The following is a 22,338-nucleotide window of genomic DNA, read 5'->3' as shown; positions in this document are numbered from 1 at the left end:
CCTATTGTGGTGAGGGGGGTGGGGGGATGAAACGAAGCCTACCAGGGAGTTAAGCTGTGGGAAAATCAGGAAACACAAGTTTGCACAGTCTTGTTCTCCCCTCCACTCCAAGCAGGTTAGCTGCATACTCACTCATTAAATTTTGATGTACCTTTTAAATAAAACATATTTCTTGTACATATACATATTATTGAATTGTTTACTCAGGCTGGTTCTATCTCTGCCCTAAGCAGATACGGCTTCTCTCTGTATATGTGCGTGTGTGCGCTTTAGTTTGGCTCGTTTAATGAAGTTAAGGAAGTGATGTTATTGTGTTGGCGGTGGTGTTAAGGAGAACAATTGAGGGGATTGTGTCACCGCCTGGTACACATCTCCATAAACAGTGCATTTCAGGCTAAAGACAAGTGAAGTGGGTCTTTTGTTTTGTGTGTTGAACAATGAACAGAGATAGGACAATTGCCCTGAGATAATTGCTCCCTTAGGACATTCAAATGAAAGTTTTAAATTGTATGTTGTGAGTTAAAATTGTTAACAATTGTCAGTAGTGAGTTAAAAAAAAATCAAATTGTGAGTTGTGAAATCCAACACCTGTTTTCATAATCTCTAACTAGGTTTGGGTTTTGTTATCCTCATCGAAAGATGGAGTTTTATGAACTGAGTCTTGCTAGAATTGTAGGTTGTGAGCAACACCTTTTATGAAATACAACACATCTCTGGTTTCATAATCCCTAACTAAGTTTGTTATCCTCATTGAAAAATCTTGATATTTCTTTCTCTTCGGTGGTCCCTGCTGCCCTGCTAACATCTGATTGATGATAAGCTTGTTCTTTCTTTAACACCTGAAGAAACTTAGAAATGTTTGGATGACATGCAGAGACGTTTGACTGCAAGTGATTATGTCATCCTTCCAAAGAGTTGTTCGTATGAGGCAAATCTTCAAGGACACAGTCATACATGTTCCACATGCTGATCGGGAACAACGGAGATCCTCTTCTCTTCCGACGTACTCTTCCCACGTACACATCCTCGAAATAGTCAATGATTGGGTCAGCTTCAGAGGGGAGATGCTCCTGCAGTATTTCAAATGTGTTGATAACATCATGTTGTGGGACAAAGGCCAGAGCAGGGATCATCCGTATCTTCAAGCTGAAATCCTTATAGGGGCTTCTCATCCAGATTGCACCCCTATGGGCACTGCAGGGCTGGCTTCACAAGGCAGTCCTTCTCCAGGCAGGAAACTGAGCCAAAAAACGCCTGAGGCCGGGGACACTGCAATCCCCGGCAATAACTCAGGTAAGCCACAAATTTGAAGCAGGTAGACTTCATAAGTTTGTGCATGAATGGCATAAGATCACAAGTGATCCATTTATTTTAGATATTGTTGCAAATTGTCATCTTGATATTGATGTAAACAACATTGGACACTTATTTCATGAAGAAATTGAATATGTATTTAGCATTGAAGAACAAAGAATTTTATCTCAAGAAATTAATAAATTGCTAGAGCTTAAAGTGATCACAGAAACTCATAGATGGAATGAGCAGATTATATCCCTTATTTTTCTGAGGAAGAAAAAGAATGGAGAATATAGAATGGTCCTTAATTTAGAGAAGCTAAACAAGCATATTACATATAAACATTTTATGATGGAAAACTTTGAGCAAGCAATTAGGCTTATCAATAATAATGACTACATGGCTTCAGTTGATTTAAAGCATGCATACTATTCAGTGAAAATAGCAGATAAGCAACATAAATATCTTTGTTTTAAATGGCAGGGGAAAATTTACCAGTTCACATGCCTTCGCAACAGTATTTCTGATGGCCCTCGGCTGTTTACTAAGTTAATGAAGCCCATCTTTGCTAAGTTGAGAGAGAAGGGATACATTATCAGCAGCTTTATTGATGACACTCATGTGCAGCAGTTCATGGTTAGATTGCAAGGAATGCATTCAAAGCACAATACAGGTCTTAAGAAAAATGGGTTTCTGCATCAATGAAGAAAAGTCTGTGTTACAACCCACCAAAAGAATTGAATATTTGGGTAATATCATCAACTCAGAGACCATGACAGTTACGCTACCAGAGCACAGAATAATTAGCCTTGTGAATAGTTGTAAACAATTAATGAACAAAAGGAAAGACAAAATCAGGGAAGTTGCTAGAGTAATAGGCATTTTGGTCGCTGCAATCCCAGCAGTTGAAATGGGTAAATTACATTACAGAAAGTTAGAAAGGGCAAAAATTGCAGCTTTAGCAAAAGAAAGAGGCAACTTTGAGAAATGGATGGAAATTACAGAAGAAATGAAAACAGATTTGAACTGGTGGGTAAATCATGTGGCAGGTGAAAATAGGAAAATTTTCAGGGCAGGTACTGAAATTGAAATGTACTCGTACACTGATGCTTCAAACTTAGGTTGGGGCTGCTACCTTAACCACCAAACAGCAAATGGCAGGTGGTTGCCAGAAGAGAGTGAATTACATATTAATGCACTGGAACTCAAAGCCATCCTTTTTTCCCTGAAATCATTTGAACAACAAATTCAGGGGAAGAACAAAAATATTTTGTGACAACACTACAGCAGTGAACTATGTTAATGAAATGTGTGGCATAAAATCTGAGATCTGTAATGATATCTGCATAACATATGGGAATGGTGTGTAGAGCACAAAGCATGGATTATATGTTCTCACATACCAGGTAAAGCAAACTTCTTGGCTGATACAGCATCTCGCAAATTTAATGATAAACATGAGTGGAAACTGGATGAAAACATTTTTGGGGATATCTGCAAAATTTTTGGACTACCAAGCATTGATTTATTTGCATCCAGACTTAACAAACAGGTGAAAAGATTTTGTTCATGGAAATCAGACCCAGAAGCTGAACATTTTGATGCATTCTCAATAAACTGGGCACAGTTTGAGTTGATTTACATATTTCCACCCTTTTCCTTGATTGCCAGGTGTCTGCAGAAGGTTCGGGCAGAAAAGGCAAAAGGATGGATGGTTGTGCCACTATGGACATCCCAGCCCTGGATGGGAATGTTAGTGAGAATGCTCATTAGGGAACCTCGCCTCATAATGAGGAAGAACGTATTAAGGCTGCCCCTGTCATCAGAAGAGCATCCCATCATGAAACACACAAAGTTGATGGCCTGTCTACTGTCAGGGAAAGAATGCGAGAGCGAGGAATTTCTGAAGCAGGTACAGAACTCATCATGGCGTCCTGGAAACCAAGAACAGAAAAGCAATACAGACCGCATCTTAAAAGATGAACACAATTTTGTAGTCATTGGGAAGTTGATCCCTTTACTCCCACTGTAGAACAAATCATCAATTTCTTATCTGAAACTTTTCGCAGAGGTGTCGGGTACGAGTGTATCAACACTGCAAGGGCAGCTCTCTCCTCACTAGGGATAGTGGTGGATGGCTGCAGGGCAGGGGACCACCCTCTCGTTGTCAGGTTGCTAAAGGGAGTATTCAATCTACACCCAGCTAAACCCAGGTATATTGAAACTTGGGATGTCAAGCCAGTTTTAGAAAAATTAAGAGGCATGAGTCCTTTACATTTTCTTTCCTTGAAAGATTTAACTTTGAAATTAGTTATGTTGTTGGCACTTGTGCAAACTCTACACTTGTTACTTTTAAAGGATATCATCATAGGCAAGGATTTTATATGTATGTGGTTAGCAGGCAATATTAAGCAGTGCAGACCAAATTTCAATGTTCAGTTTATCAAAGTGAAAGCTTATGAAAAGGATAAAAATTTGTGTATATTTGAAACTTTGAAAATGTATGTCAGTAGAACTAAGCATATAAGTAATGTTGAAGATGAGAGCAAATTGCTCATTAGTTTCGTTAAACCACATAAAAATGCCTCTAAAGACACAATTTCTAGGTGGATCAAGTCAGTCCTTCACATGTCTGGTGTGGATACTATAAAATTTATTGCCAGAAGTGTTCGCCCAGCTGCAGCATCAAAGGCCAAGGCAATGGCAGTTCCAGTTGCCCACATCATGGCAAAGGCTGGCTGGGCTAGGGAGGCAACATTGCCAAATATTATGATAAAACCATAACCCAAGATACTGATCCCTTCCAAGAAACAGTATTAGAATAGTTAGTTAATTGTTAAAGGTGCCATAAAGTAGTTTGGGTGTCATCAGTTTATAATTTCTCAATAAACACTAATGTTATTCAAAGTTTTATTTAACCAGCTAAAAGCACGGATTCTCAACATAATAAAGAAGATATATGAAAAATAACAATATTAAGGTACGACATCCACATGGCTTTAAAAAAAAACTCATGGGAAAGCATACTTCAGCAGAAAAGTGATTTGCTGAAGTACACGAGACTTACCGTAGGTTAGTTGAAATGTGCTTCTAATTTTACGAAGCAAATCACGTCTGCTGAAGGAAGCTTTCACATGCCCTCCTCTCCACCCATAATTGTATGAAGTGACATGGCCAATCTGCCCTCCCCTGCTGGGCCTAGTGATGTCAGCGCTACTCCAGTTCAGGCCCCACCGACGGATGATAAGTTTGACCGTATCAGCGCCTTACTTACAGGCTTAATGGAGAGGCTGGATAAGGCCTGATTCACACCTAACACTCACGCTCACACTCACGCGCAAGCCGCAGTCAAGCTCTAGCTCAGCTCATTTTACTTGTGTGTTCACACATGCCGCTCAAGCTCTCGCTGACCTCAGTCTGTTTTGTGGCGTCGGTGAGCCATGAATGATTTCTCTACTCTGGAATTAGTGGGTATGGCCATAGCACTGGATGAGGAAGAGAGAGAGAGAAAGAGAAAGAAATTTTGGGTGCATCCTATGCTAGTGAAGAGTGAAGGGGAATTTGAAAACCCTGTATCCCCATCTTATTGATGACGAAATGTTTTTTAATTATTTCCGCATGCCAAAAGGGACATTTGAGTACGTTTTGTCCAAAGTTGGAGCAGACATAATGAAGGAAGACACCTATTTCAGGGAATCGATATCTTCAAGAGAAAGATTGGCTGTATGTTTAAGGTAAGAAAGAAATACATCATTTAGTTGGGAATTTATTAGGTACAAAAAACGAATGCTTATACAAATGCGATTATTCCATAGCGAATACAGAACTAAATCAAAATAGAAGCTTCCTGTTTGAACTAAAGAATAGGTTTTCTTAAAAAACGAAATAGTTACATATAGTATATGAAAAATGAGGAAAAAGAACTAGTTCCCTAGTATGTAGAAAACAACAGTTTATAAATTGCATTATAATTTCCTAGTTATATTTTCTGTGACTAGGCTACAACATGGATAAGGGCATTTCACTTCATTACATAGAAAAAAAAGTTGAAAGATTTCCAGACACAGCAGTCATGCTGCACAAATGCAGCATTCGAATCCGAAGAAATTGATGCGGTAGCAGGGGACACTGAGTGGGGGGTGCAACATGAAGATTCCGCATTCAAATTACCCTGTGCCATAAATGTAGTGTTTTCAATGGAAGAGTTCCATGAGAGAGTAGGGGACACCGAAGGGGTGTGTTGTTGAGAAATATATCGACCTTCAACATCAGTGACTATTTCGAAAATTTTCTTTTTCACCATCAGTTGATCGTTGCTGTTAAATTTTTTTACAGTTGATAGCATGGACTGAAAAAATGTGTCAAGCGAGTCTGACGAAGTAGATTGCTTATTTTCAAGGATGTAACTCATCAATTGTGCCGAAGCACTACTTGTTGCTTGCTGTTTTCGCTTCCGCGGACGAGGTGTAGGAAACGCTGTATCTGAAGTTGCTGGTTTTCCAGCAATCGTGTCAATTGGTGACTTTTCTGAATCTTGCACATCATAACCTTCACTTATATCACCGACCTTCTCAATTTCATCTACAGGTGTTTCATACATATCAACCTCTTTTGCTGGTGTAGAACATATTCGCGTCCTGTCCTTCGAGAGAGAGCGAAGAAATCCCATTTGCTCTTCATATTTCCATTTAACTGTTGTACTTGCGCCTTGCCCGCTCTTGATGCACTTACCCATTATTTTCCGAAATTGCGAGCGTAGAGATTCCCAGCGCTCTTTGCACCCTGGAAATAAAGGAAACATACAGTTTATTAGTGTTATGTTAGAATTGGATTTATATATACATAACAGTTTAATAATAATTTTTTTGTCTTTTCAGGTTTCTGGCTACAGGAGATTCATATAGATCATTGGCCTACAGCTATCGCCTGGGCCATTCAACCGTTCAGGGTATTGTTGTGCAAGTGTGTACCGCGATAGTCAAGAACCTACTGAAAGAAGCTATACCAGAACCCACCGAAGACAAGTGGAAGAAAATTTCTGACCAATATTGGACAAATTGGAACTTCCCAAACTGTCTTGGGTCCTTAGATGGGAAACATGTTGAAATAGAATCCCCAGCAAATAGTGGTTCACTATATTTCAGCTATAAGAAGACCTTCTCTATTGTATTATTAGCATTAGTCGATGCGAATTACAGGTTTATATGGATTGATGTGGGATCCTATGGCAAAAATAGCGACAGTGGAATTTTTCTACATCAAGCCTTTGCAAGAACTTGGAGGAGAACAAACTGAATGTTCCGAATGATGCTGGCACTGATATTCATGCACCATATGTTATCGTGGGCGACGAGGCATTTCCTCTCAAGAGAAACTTGATGCGCCCATACCCCGGTTCTCAAACTGAACATGATGAGCACAAGAGGATCTTCAATTATAGATTATCTCGTGCAAGAAGGATGGTAGAGTGTGCATTTGGAATACTTGCTCAAACTTTCAGACTGTATTTAAGAAAACTCAAAGCAAATCCTTGTAATGCTACTACCATAATAACAGCAACTTGCATACTTCATAACCTAATACGTCCAAGTGACGTTGCACAGCTGGGATCTGTCGACATGCCTTCTGCAAATCCAGTTAATTTACTTCCACTTACAGGAAGGGGTGGGAATGCTACTAGGGAAGCTTTTGCTGTGAGAGAAACTCTAAAAAACTATTTCGTATCACGTACTGGTTCAGTTGATTGGCAAAATCAAAAAATTTAAACATTCATAAATTAGCATTGCTTACCTTCACAACCCAATTGTCTGTTAACTTCGCCCCAGGATTTTCTTTTAATATTAACATTGCTGTAGAGGGTGATGCCAGGTCATACAATTCGGGTTTCGACTTTACAGCTTCGATGAGCATTTCATCTGTAATGGAAAAAAGAGTAGCTGTAATTGGGTACGGAGTTTTTTGTACTATAATTCACGCAATTGCACGCAATCATTTTCTTTACTCATTATCACTATACGATCTTATTTGTGTTATGTACATTTAATATTTTGTATCTATAATGACTAATCTATTCTGTATCTTTATAACGTCCTAGCTAAACATGAAACATGCATAACCTTAAAATGAATAAAACCTAATTTGTTTGTTTCTTTTATTCACTTGTTTACCTACCTTTCGAGTTGTCCCATTGTTTCCTGTTGCTTTCACTCATCGTTGTTAACAAGCAGAGCATCAATCCACACGTCCCGCGCATAGGAAGAGCTAGCTAGCTACCTGACCGCGACTGGTTCACACCATGCACTCACGCTCTCGCTCTTGCTGTCGCTCACGGTTGAGCACGCTCAAAATATCTTTTGCTTCGATCGTGAGCTTGATCGTCATGATGAGTAGAGCTGAGCGTAGATGATTGCCTACTTTAAGTTTCCTCAGATTGCTTTATTTCTTTTCTGTGGCCGTTGGGAACCTGGTGTTTTATTTTTTCATATTTATGACGAGTAATTTTTAGTTCCCAAACTCTGTTATGTGACCTGGAGTTATGTTTTGGTTCGCAGTAACATGGCAGATCAGGAGGACGCTAGACCGTCTCGGTCATCCCCCTCCTCAGCGTCTGGGTCTGTGCAAAAGAAAAGACGTGATGTGGAGCCTTCGGGGAAGGACTCCAAAAGGAGGAAGGGCTGTCCTGAGGGACGTCGTGGTCAGTCTCACTCTTACATGGCCGATCTGCCCTCCCCTGCCAGGCCTAGTGATATCAGTGCTACTCCAGTTCAGGCCCCACGGATGATAAGTTAGACCGCATCAGCGCCTTACTTACAGACTTAATGGAGAGGCTGGATAAGGGTGCAGGGCCTGCTTCGTCGGCCAGCGGTCCTCCTGACTTTGCTGGGTTTCAGGAGGTTTCGTCCTCAGAGTGTGAGGACAGTGAGTGCCCCGAGGATGACCTGGACCCCTTGGATGAGTTAGACTTGCTGAACGTCGCCCCTGACGAGGATGACTCTGACTTTAGCAGGGCCTTGAAGGAGTTGTGGGGCCATTTTCACGGTGAGGAGGAGAAGGGTGAGCCACTAGCAGAGCGCCTTGCTTCTATTCTAGACTCCAGTCTCCAGCGCCGCCCCACGCCTGACGGCATTAAGCTGACTTGTGACAAGATTAAGTTACCAAGTAATGTGCCTAACTTGGCAGTTCCTGTAACCAACGCTGCGGTTATGAAAGCTATGAGTGTGGGTGGCCGTTTAGTGGATGCCCGCCTGTTCTATGCGAATGGTTTACTCTGCAAGGCCTTAGTGCCGGTGGTCCAGTGCATCAGCGACATCGGTGAGAAGGGCAAGCCAATCCATTGCTATTTAGATGGCCTTAACAGCAGTCTCAGGCTCATGACTTCAGTAGTGAATTACCTTAACCATTTGCGGAAAGAGGTTGCTCACCTCCACATGCACGACCCTGCCATGACCGACCTGTGCAAATGGGAGTGTGAGGTTGGTCGGGATGAGCTTTTCCCATTTGATGTTGGAAAGTGAGAGGAAATCCACAAGACGCGGAAGCTGGGCAGGCCAGTTTTTCGTCCCTTTCGAAACCGACGCCTGGCTACTTCTCAGCAGTTTTTCAGATGTCCTGGCCACTACCAGCAGTGGCAGGCCCTTCCTCAGTGCACGGGTTCACAGAACCCTGTTCGGCCTTTTTTCGGCCAAAGGGCGTCCCAAGGAAGGGGAACGCAGAGATACTCCATGCCACACCTCTCCACCCAGTAGATATTCTTCCGGTGAGTGCACCTCAGGTGTCCTTGATTAACACTCCAAATAATTTTGTGGGAGGTAAAATTTTCACTGCCAGATCTCAGTGGTATACCTTGTCTGAGGACAGATGGATAGAAGATGTAGTCCATGGTAAGTTTTTGGAGTTTACTACCTTACCCACCCAAGCGCTTCCTCCTCCACCCTTGAAGTTTTCGGTTGCTGATCATTCGGCTTTGGAAACTGCTCTTACAAGATGTCTTAAACATAAAATCATTGAGCCTTGTACACCAGATAAACAGGGGTTCTTTTCTAATGTTTTTTCCTGTTTTAAAGAGATGGTACAGCCAGGGTTATCCTTAATTTACGGGAACTTAATGACTACCTTTCTCATTTGCATTTCAAAATGGATTCTATTAAACATGTACTTCAGCTCATCCAACCTAACTGCTACTTTATGACTTTTGATTTTAAGGATGCTTACTTTTCAGTGTATATCCAACCAGCTGATAGGAAATGGCTACAATTTTTCTGGAGGAATCAGACTTTTCACTTTACTTGTCTCCCTCAGGGGTTGACCTTAGCTCCACATACTTTTACAAAACTGCTCAAACCAGTTCTTTGTTACCTTCGGATACTTGGTATAGTGGTAGTTTGCTATTTAGATGACTGCATCTTCTTTTCCACTTCTCCAGCTGAGCTTCGACTTCAGGTTGGCTGTGCTATGCATCTGTTTGACACTCTAGGACTGACAGTTGATGTAAACAAATCTGTTCTTATTCCTTCTCAGGAAGTGGAGTTTCTTGGCTTCATCCTTAACTCTATAAATATAACTGTTGCCTTGCCTCTACGCAGGAAGGAATGCATTAGGAGACAAAGTTTGGCATTGTTGTGCCATGTAGGAAGGAATGCATTAGGAGACAAAGTTTGGCATTGTTGTGCCATGAGGTAGTTACCTTACATGATCCTGCTTCTTTTATTGGGATGACAGTGGCTGCTGATCCGGCAGTGGAGTTGGCCCCATTAAGGTACAAATATTTAGAGATCATTAAGAATCGTGAACTGACTAGGAATCATGGTGATTATTCTGCTACAATTAATTTAGATTCACATGCTAGGGACCTTATACATTGGTGGGTCCACAACATCAATTGCCAAACGAAGTCTCTTCGTCCTTCCTCCCCACAGTTGGAGCTGTACGCGGATGCTTCCTTGACTGGTTGGGGTGCTAGTACGGGTACTGTCAAGACAGGTGGTCATTGGGCTCAGGAGGAACTGGACCACATTAATGTTTTAGAATTAAAAGCCATATTAATGGGCCTGTCGTCTCTCTGTAAGAATCACCAGGACACTCATGTCCGGCTTAGGTCTGACAACAACGCCACAATTGTTGGGTTAGGTCGGGTTGGTAGTATTAAGCCCAGCCTTAATGCAGTCATATAGGAAATTTTTGCTTGGGCAGAGTCTAGAGGAATCACTTTATCTGCTGAACATGTGAAAGGGTTACATAATGCGGAGGCTGATTTTGAATCACGTGTTCGGAACTTAGATGCGGAATGGATGCTCCACCCTGAGATTTTCAAATTAGTTTGTGGTAAATTCTTTACACCTGACATTGACCTTTTTGCCACTCGCATTGATGCCCAGTTACCAGTGTATGTTTCTTGGCGGCCAGAACCGACTTCAACTTATGTTAATGCCTTTACCATTTTTTAGTCCACTGGAAACCTTTATGCTTTTGGCCCTTTCAGCATCATTTGCAGGGTCCTAGAGAAGATCAAGGTGGAGGGGGCGACAGTTCTTGCCATTCTGCCCCTATGGCCAACCCAAGTTTGGTTTCCGAGGGCCCTGCAACTGTTGGCAGCCCCTCCTTTCTTGCTGCCTCCCAACCCCATTTTTCTACCACAGGACCCTTCTCTTTCTCATCCCCAGGGTCGGAGGTTAGTTTTGACTGTGATGTTATCATCAGGCATTCCTTCAGCCATCAGGGCGTTTCAGTGGCTGCCCACTTTCTCCTTAAGTCATGGAGGGCCAGTACAAAGCTTCAATATGGGGCACATATCAAAAGATGGATGCTTTTATGTGACAAACGGGAAACTGATCCATTTTACCCATCTAAAAGTGCTTTGTCGGATTTTTTGTTATCTGAATTTTGGAAGAGACAAGGGCGCAGTTATAGTTCCATGAATAGCATTCGGTCTGCTATTTCTGCCATCGCCTCGGTCCAAGGTCAGCCTGCAGGACAGCATCCGATAGTCAGCAGGTTTTTGAAAGGAGTTTTTCTGGAGAGACCTTCTTTGTCGCGGTGTCGTACCACCTGGGACCCGGATTTAATTTTCAGGCATTTACAGAAGCTAGGTCCCAACAATGCTTTATCTCCTATTCAATTGTCCAGGAAGCTGGTAATCTTAATGCTACTGACATCTGGCCAACGTGGCCAAGCTTTACATCTCCTTGACATTAGGAATATGTGTGTTTCTGCCTACCGTGTCACTTTTAAGAAGACTTGTTGAAGACTTCTAGGCCAGGTGATCATTTGTCTGAGATAAATTTTGATGCTTACACCCCAGATATTTCTATTTGTGTTTACACAGCCATTACTGACTACCTAGAGAGAACCAAGTCTTCACGGGGATTGATCACTAGATTCTTCATTACTACTAAACCGCCTACAAGATTAGCTTCCCAGGGCACCCTACGCCGTTGGATGTGAGATATTTTGCGAGTTGCAGGTGTTGATCTATCTATATTTTTCCCCTCATTCCACCAGGTCTACCTCGTCCAGCAAAGCCACCCTTAAGCTTTCTCTGGCCACTATTGTTTCTGCTGTGGGATAGGCTAGGGAGTCCACTTTTGTGAAATTCTACAGAAAGACAATCCAGCCTAGTAACCTTTTTGCAAGTGCAGTTCTTTCATAACTTTCATTTCTTATGTGTTTGAGTGTCTACACGTGATTGTGCCTTCTGGTTCTTGGTTTACTTTTTAACATGTATTTGCTGGTGGACCCTGTGTGGTCTTTTGTTCTTGGATTCTGGGTTTTTTCACTGTGCATTGAATTTTTTGTCACATGGCTCTGGGTTTATTTGTCATGTTTTGTTTGGGTTGACTTTATGTATAATAGATTTTTGTCATACTTCTGTATTGAGTAATTATTCCCAGGGTAGGGCCTCTGTGTTTTTGTGTCACAACTTTGTTTTCTTCCAGTCCTTTGATTATGTGTACATGTCTCTTGTTTTGTGACTGTTTTGCCTTACCTTTTCTGCATCTACTCTTGGGCAGTTCAGACAAATAAAATTTTTGGTTGGTATCATGGATTCCATTTTTCGCTTGTTCCTTTGTAGCCTGATTCGGGCTTTGGTTTCTTTAGGGCTTATGGTTTTTGCTTGTGGTTTGAAGAATCACTCTAAAGGCAGCGTCACACTAGCACTTTTTCCGTCGTCTCAGGCGATTTCCGTCGTCTTTTTACTCTTCCGTCAACTCATTCCGTCGTCTTGAATCAGACGGAACGCATCGTTTTCGTCTAGCGCCAATTTTTAGTCAAAATAAGAACTATGGTTTCTAATCAACACTTTTATTTTATTTATTTATTTTTTTTTTTATTTATTTTTTTTTTTTGTTAAACGGAAGAATGCTATTATCATGACAAGAAATTTAAAGAGTTGATGAATATATATTTGTATACATATTATTTTTCTTTTAGCCTAGCAATGAAAAGTTCCTCAGTTGTTTGTGTACATTTCCAGGGGAGTGCGAATGTGCGATGCTTTTGAATATTTCCAAGGCAACTTCCAAGTAGCTGGCCAAGATGAGCAGTGGACAAAACACACTGACGAATTTCTCATAGAGAGTATTAGAGGTCACCGTTGCCTTTGGGATCACAGAACAGCTGATTACATTATAAGGTGCAAAAAAGCCACGGCTTGCCGGGGTGAATGAGGAGCCATGTTTGTTTACAATCGACAAGCGCGGCAGAGGCGGAAGCAAGCTTGTGTATGACAGCCACCATCTACAAAAGTTGACAGTCGTCACAAATTTGACAGAAAAAGAAGAACGAAAAGTTCTAGTGTGTCGCCGCCTTAAAGCTCTCATGGAGTACCGTGGTGACGTCAGTTAAAATGTCGTGAGGTGAAATTGTAAGATTAAACGAATACTTACCAAGTATGATGTTTGATCATAATTTCACGAACATTTTTAACTGCATCACTGAGGTACTACATGCCCTGCCAGCCCGACCCGATAGGATGCTATATCTTGGTTTTTGTTTGACTGCTTCCTCAAACCTACTCTCTAAAAGGCTGACGTGGGGAATGGATGACGATCGTCTCGTGTAGTACCTCAGTGACGCAGTTAAAATGTTCGTGAAATTATGATCAAACATCATACTTGGTAACTATTTGTTTAATCTTACAATTTTTTTTCATGCAATTATAACAAATCTACAAAATTCCAATATCTTTCTTTATACTTAGCAGGCATCTGTTGTGCAATGGATGTTTTTGTATGCATATAAACCCTGCCTTTTCATAAACTTGTAACACCAACCTTCTGTTCCTAAAAAGTTCTGTATTCCTTGTAGTTCTACTTTCCTGGCCTCATGAATTATCATTTTGTAAGAAACACTTCTCCCTGAATTTCTTTAATTTATCATCCATGTTTTTATATCATCCTGAAGTTCTGGCCAATATGGGGATGGGCAACGAAGGTTGTATTTACATTTCTTTGCGCTCTTGAGTTGGTCTTCTTGCTGTCGCCAGACACGTATAATTTTTTCTGTAGGTGGGGCCCAAAACCCTTGCTGCTGCTCTATTGCCATGCTTTGGCATAACCTACTACTTGTAGTTTGTAGGAGATTGGGTAACTCGATCTTTTTTCCTCTTGCTGCCATAGCTGAGGGTGTGTTGATGTGTTTTGTTATGATCATGATCTTGGAGTTACAGGAATTTCTCAATTTATGCATGTTTAGAATATGTGATTTTGGAATGACAAAATAAGAAACCTACATAGTAATTTTTCATATTAAAATGGTGCCTTGCAATAACAGACCTTACAGTAATGGATTTTTCTCAATGAGACTGGTCAGATACTAACCACATTTTTTTAGACCGTAATGGCAATTTTTTTTTATATATAAAACCATAGTTCCCACATGGCCACACAGAGGAATATACATACAACACGATAAACATGTCAATAAAGGCCAATGTTTTTTTCATTTCTACAGGCTGGATACCACCATAGGTTGTTTTATTGATATATGAATTACAAAACTTGTAATAAAGTAAAGAACCCTGATTTCTTGGCTGTGGGGTCACTGGAGTGGCATTTGCTGTGAATTGGGTTCCTGGGCAGGTTAGACCCAAGGCCTGCTGGTGTGAATTGCTATAGTAAAACTAAATTTTACTGACCCATAGGGTGCTGTTTGCCATTCTGCCAGATTTCCAACCAAAACATTCAGCCTATACTACTCATGGCTATTTAATCATAGTATTATCAACAACTGGCATTCTAAGAATATTCTGACTAATTCATTAAATAGCAGGTGATACAAATAAGTGTTATATACCAAATGAGATTAAGGTATTTCATGTACATGTATGACTATGTGGCATATCAGGACGGACGACATTACCACTCAACCTGAGGTGGGATTTTCCCTTGTGGAAGGGGGAGGAGGGGAGTCAGGTCACCACGCAGGTGCAAATCGAATCACTTCTCATCTGGTTGCCACTGACGCTTCAACATCTTGCTGTGTATTGCACAGCCAAACCAAGGAGTTTGTCTATAGAATTAATAAATACTTCTTCAAAGAAAAAGCTTGCAAAGACCACTTTTACCCATAAATCAAATGAGGAAGAGGACAGCAGATACATGGTGAAGAGGATTTGTCCCGGTGTAAAGCAAGATATACACCACAGCACCACAACCCTATCAGTGTTTCTTTTCCACACATTATATTACACTGGGCATCTCAAGAGGACATAATAGTAAATATTAGGTATATTATCAGCCTCATTTTCACTTATATAACCAGCACCTTTACTGTATTTGATTTACCTATAGCATATTATGTCTTGTCCCTCACCCAATTTTTTTTTTTTTTTTAGCGGTCATGCATTGAATAAAGAACAGTTATTCCGTTTTCCTTGAAGAAATGAGAGATATGGCAGTGTTGCACGGATTATCGGTTTTGTTAAATAAAAATTATCTGTCTTGTTCCATAGTGAGTTATGAACTGAGACGTCCCTTCGCTCTTATCAGGGTGCTTTCGACACGGCGGGTCGCTGGGGTTGCCAAGTGTCGCTCTCAGAATGGGAGGATAGCTTCGTTACCCCTAACCATACAGAGCTAGTGGCAACACTACGGGTGAAAAAAGAAGCCAGATACTTCCACTCGCCATCTGACTCAAGAAACCGCGCGTGGAGCTCAAACATGAGGCGCGAAAATTCTTGATTACGGGAACGATCGCTGTCGCTACAGACGCATTGATGCAATCGTTCATATATGATCGCCGGAACATAACGGTTAATCACAACAGCACGTGATCCACTCGTACCCTTTAATTTCTTTTGCCTTCTGAGGGCGTCACGATGACAATTACGTATTTTCAACCATGCCTCCTTTGCAGCAGTCCCTGTACAAAATAGAACACAATTAACACTACAAAAGAGAGAGAGAGAGAGAGAGAGAGAGAGAGAGAGAGAGAGAGAGAGAGAGAGAGAACAGGGTGAAACTATAGTCCAGCTTAATATCTTTTCAGATATCTGGCTACTGAAGATTCCTATAGCTACAGAATGGGGGATCGGACCATGTCAAACATCGTCAGTCAAGTAGCAACTGCTGTGTGGAACAACATGAAACCTTTTTATTTACCAGAACCCACAATGGAAACATGGGAGAAAGTGGCATGTGATTTTGAAAAATAGTGGCACTTGCCACATAGTGTGGGTGCAATTGATGGAAAACATATATGCATCCGAAAACCATCAAACAGTGGGTCACCCTTCTTTAATTATAAGGAGACATTTTCAGTTGTGTTGATGGCCACTGTTGACTCAGAATATAGATTCACTACAATTATATAGTCCATGGGCCGTTTTAGTGACGGACATGTTTTTAGCAACTCTGCACTGGGAAAGAAAATTGTAAGCAAATCTTTGAACATACCTAAACCAAAACCCATTGAAGGTGTACAAGGAGAATTGCCATATATATTTGTTGGAGATGCTGCATTTCCACTGCTAGATAATTTATTGCTTCCATATCCTAAATCAAAGACAAAGGATAATTTTGAGAATAAAGTATTTAATTACAGACTGTCACGAACAAGGCAAACAGTTGAGTGTGCCCTTGGTATATTGGCTTCTCGATTCAGGGTATTCATGCGGCCATTTACTATAAAGGTAGATACAGTTGATAACATGATAAAGGTGGCTTGTGTTCTTCACAATTACTTGAGAATACATGTCAACAGATGCGCATGAGGAACTCGAAACATTGCCTGATAATCAACTGATTGCATTAAACACAAATGTATCTAGATGTAGTCTCTGCATTTCAGCAACAGGAAGTCTGCCATGGCAAACAGAGTGTGTTCGTCAAGGAAAAAATTAAAAGATGAGAGGAAGGAATAACTGGAAAAAGGTAGTGATAATGATGTGGACAAAAAAAAAAAACATAGTAAGAACATAAACAGTAGACAGGGTAATATTTTTGATAAATTTTGTTGTGTAATACAATATGCATCAGATATTAGTTTTCATTGAAAAACCTGATAATTGCTAATTACAATAAATGTACGTATCAAGAGTGATTTTCATTATAACACTGCCAGTCAGTTGTTCTCTCTCTCTCTCTCTCTCTCTCTCTCTCTCTCTCTCTCTCTCTCTCTCTCTCTCTCTCTATATATATATATATATATATATATATATATATATATATATATATATATATATCCCATACTCACCATCTTTTAATTGTAGACTCAATGCAATGTGAGCCCATAACTCGTCCTAATAAGTTCCTCTCATATAATCAGGATGACTAGTGTCATACAGCACTCTTTGATGGCGAACAGCCTCTATGAGTTGCTTCGTGGATGACATTGTTGAGTACTAAAGAGTGAGTTGCTCTCAAGCTGCGCTGGACATGGCACAGGAAACTGTGTTCAAACGACTGTGTCGCGCAGGCCGACACAAGTCTGTACTTGTGCTGTGCTGTCCTGCGTGTCTATATGCGTGCTTAGGTTTAAACCAGTGAGATGCAGTTTTCTGCCCTGCTCTGTGCTATGTCGTCTACGTCTCAATGTGCGCCCAGCCTTAGTAGCTAGGCGGATATATGACTAAATTGTTCATTTTGGGTTAAAAGCATGACATTTGGCAGAAAGTTAGGCTAGGCCTATATGATGATTTTCAGATATGGGGCCATCATGAACTCTGCCCAGGAGGCGAATGGCAGCCATTTTCCAATATGGCCGCCAGTAAAATGTACATAACCTAATTCAGGGTAATTTTGTCAGCATAACGTGTTTAAAAGTGGATTAAATGCTTTCAGATTAATAAGATATTTATTATGACGTTCTGAGGGTAACTACATATTTGACCTATGATGACCTATGATGACCTTGGTTGACCTTAAAATGACAATTTTTGCGAAAATAGGGGAAATACCCCTTTTTTACCCAAAACATCATATTTTTTCGGATTTTTGTCCTCGGTAAGTTTTATTACCATAGTATCGCTCGGTCGAGTCAATCTCCGACCGTCATCAGGCGGTTGCTGACCCTGAGAAAGGCCTAATAATATGTTGAATATGGACAACCTACTTCAAAAATACGTAAACAAAGCTGAACCGTTACGCGAACTTGAGCCCTATATGTAGGTAATACATAGTGGTACACAATACACTCGTACAATACACTCAATACACAAAGAGTGGGGTACAAAATGTCATTACTACACAAACTATACACTGACGGTCCAGTACCGTACACACCGAGCCTCAGCCGATAGCCCCAGTGAGTGTCACTGTTAGTTTTCACAGTCACCTCCACACTGGCAGAGAGCAGTACACCTCAAGGCCGCCTTGTTGCACTTGCAGTGACCTCTGCAACCTTTTCTGCAGCCACAGCACAGCAGCTCTCGAGAGGAGATGCTGGCCTCAGGAAGGGTAGTCCACAGTGGCTTCCAGTCTGGTGGCTCTGTCCAACCCCAGTCTCCTGGAGATGGAAGGGCAGGAGCGGCAGTAAAGGCTTGCCCCCAGATGTGGCCAGCCTGGTAGACTGCCCTCTTGGCATGCTGCACCAGTGCAGCTCTCGTTGGCGGCAGCGATTCCATTGGCATGCCCGCTTGGTGAAGAGATGCTGGCGCACTTCGTCAATGCTGTCCAGGTCACTGGTGCGGTCATACAGGAAGACTGTGAAGTGCTCCAGCATGGTCATAGCTTCATCATCTATCTCTCCAGGAGCATCGCACAGGAGACCAAACGTGGCTGTTACATCATCAAAGGCATTCCAGGTCTGCCATGCTAGCTTCTTCCCTCTTCTGGTGAAGGATGAGACGACATCACACCCTGTGTAAGCATGGAACATAGGTAGAGCAGTGGCTCTTTCAGGACCAATGCGAGATGCTATTTCGTCGGCAGGTATGTATTTGAAGTTCTGGCCAGTCCCAAAAGCAATCCACAGGTGCTTTAAGTGTAGCCTTGGCACTGCAGCGACTGACAGGACCACCACATCGGTATCAACTGTACGCAGGACAATCTTCTGGCATCCTTGTCGGACAGCATCAGCAGTGTGCAGCAGCATTCTTGTGTCGGCTTCTTCCTGAGTACAGGGGCTCAGTGCTGCAGTGATGCTTTCATCTGGTGGATTGCAAAGAACACCATCACCTAGGGTGGCAACAAGCTGCTTTCCATCTGGTCGGTGCTGCATTTTCATTGTGCATCTAGCCAGGAATGTGAACAGTTCCTGCTTGTTTGCATCAAGTCTCAGAAACTGCTGCCAGTTGCCAGGTAAGTTGTTGTTCCCTTGAACCCGGCGTCTGATCCCCTTTCCGCGGCGCTTTCTGGTTTCAGACTTCAAGCTGTTCTCAAGGTACTGGTCCCACACTATATCCACCCTGTCTGCTCGCTCCAGCTGCTTTTCAATGTAAGGCAAGAAGACTTTGTCTGCATAGTCATTGAATGTTGTGCAAACAACTGGCTTCAGCATGTTCACAAGCGCAGCACCATCGAGGATGATCGCATCAGAATCGGGAGCATCAATGCTACACTCAACACTGCTAGTGAGGCAGTCAAGAAGATCTGACTTCTTGCCCTGGCGTAACTTGCCATCCTGAGACAGAGACGGTGGGCACCTCTGATTTTCGTGTCTGAAGAATTCATTTAGATCACCGTCTCGTGATTGACACGCAATGTACAGTCGCGAAAATAGTGAGCAGTCACTCTTAAGAGACTGTAACTTGGACGTGGACTGGGACTTGCCTCTTGCTGGAGGTTGTCCGAACAGTTGGAGTTTGTTCTTCGTGATCCTGTCACTGAGAGGCTTGCTGCCATTCACGAGGCGCTCTTCAACAAAGGACTGATACTGCTGTACTCCAAGTTCTTCAGCCTGACGAACGGACTTGGCAGCTTCTTCATCCATGATGTCATGGGTGTCAAGACATATCAACTCCTGGCTCTCCTCGATGAATGGATTCCCCATGTCAGTTATGACCTCAACCAGGGAACACACCTGTGTGACAAACGTCTTCTGAATGCTTGCAGTCTGTTCAAGGTGCCTCATCTCTTTGCTCTGCTTGCTCTCCATAGCCTCCACTGAAGACTCAAATTCAGCAATCATCCTTGCCATCTCAGGACCTGCAACAGACCATCTTCTGAATGCTTCAGGGTTTTGTGTTAGGCCCACAGCACCACCATCTTCTTTCAGGGTTGCATTATTCTGCTCATGTGCCTGATCAATGGCCATTGCAGAGAATGGGCGCTGGCTCTTACGAACAGTGAATCCTCCATTGCGAAAATCCTCAACAACTTCTGGATGCATGTGTTCCAGACTGATCATGTCTCGCACATGAACAGATGCCCATCGAGCATAGTTCACATGATCTAGGGCAAAGAACCATGGAATCAGCTTGCTCAAGATCTCAACATAGAGATCAAAGTCAGACTCTCGCAGTGATCTGACATAGGTCATCAGAAGGAGCTCAAGCCGCAGGGTCGTACACCAGAAGTAGAACTGGACACTCTCAGTACTCCTCTCATCACACCACTGTTCAAATGTCTTCACATCATCAGGGTCTGGTTTCATTTCAGCATACTGGAGATAGGCCTTCTTCATGAGGATATGCAGGCAACAGGCTGTCACCTGGTGAACATCCACGAAAAATTTGGGCTGCCTTTAAGAAGGAGTCTGCGGTGCCTGGAGAGGCAACCTTTGCCTGTACAAGGGCCTCTACCCATCCACTATCCTCTAACCAATCTTAGGGTCAATTAAGCCTGAATAGGGTTAATGGAGCAAAATTCTAGCATTTTGGGGTTCAAAATTTTTTTATGACCACAAAAATTCATTTTTGAACTTCTGATATTAAAATCTGGATTTATTTCGTATATTTTTCAATTTGACCTGACATGACCTAAGATGACCTTTACCTGACATTGACCTCATAAATAGATAAACTGATGTAAAGTTAATCTCCATGTCAAATATCAATCGCCTTGGGCGAAAAATGGGCTAGTTATAAAAGCTACAGCTGAGTTACCTACGAAATAGTCGATTTGTGACGAAAATTTTGACTTTTGACACGTTATAAGTCCCACATTTTTTGACCAATTTCCAATGTTATTTTTTTTTGTTAGAAGCCCTATGAATTCTTCTTAGGATGTGGGTTTGGTTTTTGCTCCCTGTTTTTTGGTTTTGGAACAGTCCTCGAAAAACCGTAGGGAGGGGGCATATAATATTCTACTGGCGGCCATATTGGAAAATGGCTGCCATTCGCTTCCTGGGCAGAATTCATGATGGCCCCATATCTGAAAATCTTCATAAGGGTCTAGACTAACTTTGTGCCAAATGCCATGCTTTTAACCCAAAGTGAACAATTCGGCCATTTTTTGTCATATATCCGCCTAGCTATAGAGAATCATGAGTAAAGAAGAGATTCCATCCAAATGCAGGTATGAGACTAGGGAAAAAATGAAAGAAAATGATGACTTTGTTGATGAGGGAGTAAGAGTAAGCGCATTCGAAGGTTTTGATATGGCAAATACTTCACTATTTAAGAGAGTGTTGACTATTGAACGTAAACTAGATAAATGGATAAAGGAGAGTATGGGTATGAAAGAGAATGAAGAACAGGAAAAAGAGTTTCAAAAACTGAGAGAAAGGATAAAAAAAAAGTGGAAGAAAATGAAGCTAGACTAAGAGCGGAAAACGAAGAACTGAAAAAGGAAGTAGCTAATTACAAGAAACAGATGGAAGGACTCGGTAAAGCCGAGAAAGAAAAAGAGAAGCTGAAAGATCTAGTAAACAAAGAAGAGGAAAGAGTACAGTACAAGATTAAGAAAAGTACAAGCATGGAGAGTCCAAGATAAGAAAGATAAGGATGATTTTCAGGTGGTGATTCAAGAACAACTAAAAGAAAGAGATGAAAATATGACAAACAAAATGATAGGAGTCCTCAAGAAAAAAGAAAATCTAGTTAGGGAAATTGCAGAAAAAAAAGTGTAATCGTTTTTGGACTAAAAGAAAAAAATATAAAATATAGACCAAGAAGAGAAGAAATTAAATCAGTCAAAGACCTACTAAAAAATCTAAATGACGAAGATAGGCAGAACTTAGAAGAGGAAGTAGAAGAAATAAACAGAATGGGACCATATAAAGAAGGAACAATGAGACCAATTAAGATACTACTAAAATCACAAGCAGCAATAAAAAAATATTATATAGAACAACTAAACTCAGAGAAACAGAAGGTTCCAAGGATATATATATATATATATATATATATATATATATATATATATATATATATATATATATATATATATATATATATAGAGAGAGAGAGAGAGAGAGAGAGAGAGAGAGAGAGAGAGAGAGAGAGAGGAGGAAGAAAGGAAGAGATACAACGGACTGGCAGCAGCAGTACGGGAGAAAAATAATGAAAGGTCAGAAGAGGAAAAAAAGGCATTTTTTTGGAGAATTCTAGGAGACAGGATAAGGAAATAGTATATAAAAGAGAAGGAAGAGGAAAAAATGGAACAAGTTTAACTAAAAGTGATAAAGGTAAGAGACTAAAAATGATGTATACGAACATAGACGGGT

General features: G+C 41.4%; 2 protein-coding genes and 1 pseudogene across 3 annotated transcripts in view; 2 read left to right on the top strand and 1 right to left on the bottom strand.

Moving 5' to 3' along the window:
• LOC123518149 overlaps nucleotides 1-16,912 on the top strand; it is a 29,675-nt gene extending 12,763 nt beyond the window's left edge. Inside the window, exon 3 of the transcript XR_006678683.1 lies at nucleotides 15,781-16,912. The gene's annotated coding sequence lies outside the window, so the exon portion shown is untranslated. The remainder of the gene's footprint in view (nucleotides 1-15,780) is intronic.
• Nucleotides 1-22,338, bottom strand: part of LOC123518147 — a 77,632-nt gene that overhangs the window by 5,546 nt on the left and 49,748 nt on the right. The gene's annotated exons all lie outside the window — the stretch shown is intronic.
• LOC123518148 lies at nucleotides 1,436-4,638 on the top strand (annotated as a pseudogene).

This window comes from Portunus trituberculatus, chromosome 43 (assembly GCF_017591435.1).
Source record: "Portunus trituberculatus isolate SZX2019 chromosome 43, ASM1759143v1, whole genome shotgun sequence".
NCBI lineage: Eukaryota > Metazoa > Arthropoda > Malacostraca > Decapoda > Portunidae > Portunus > Portunus trituberculatus.
This window is presented reverse-complemented; position numbering and strand designations above follow the sequence as displayed.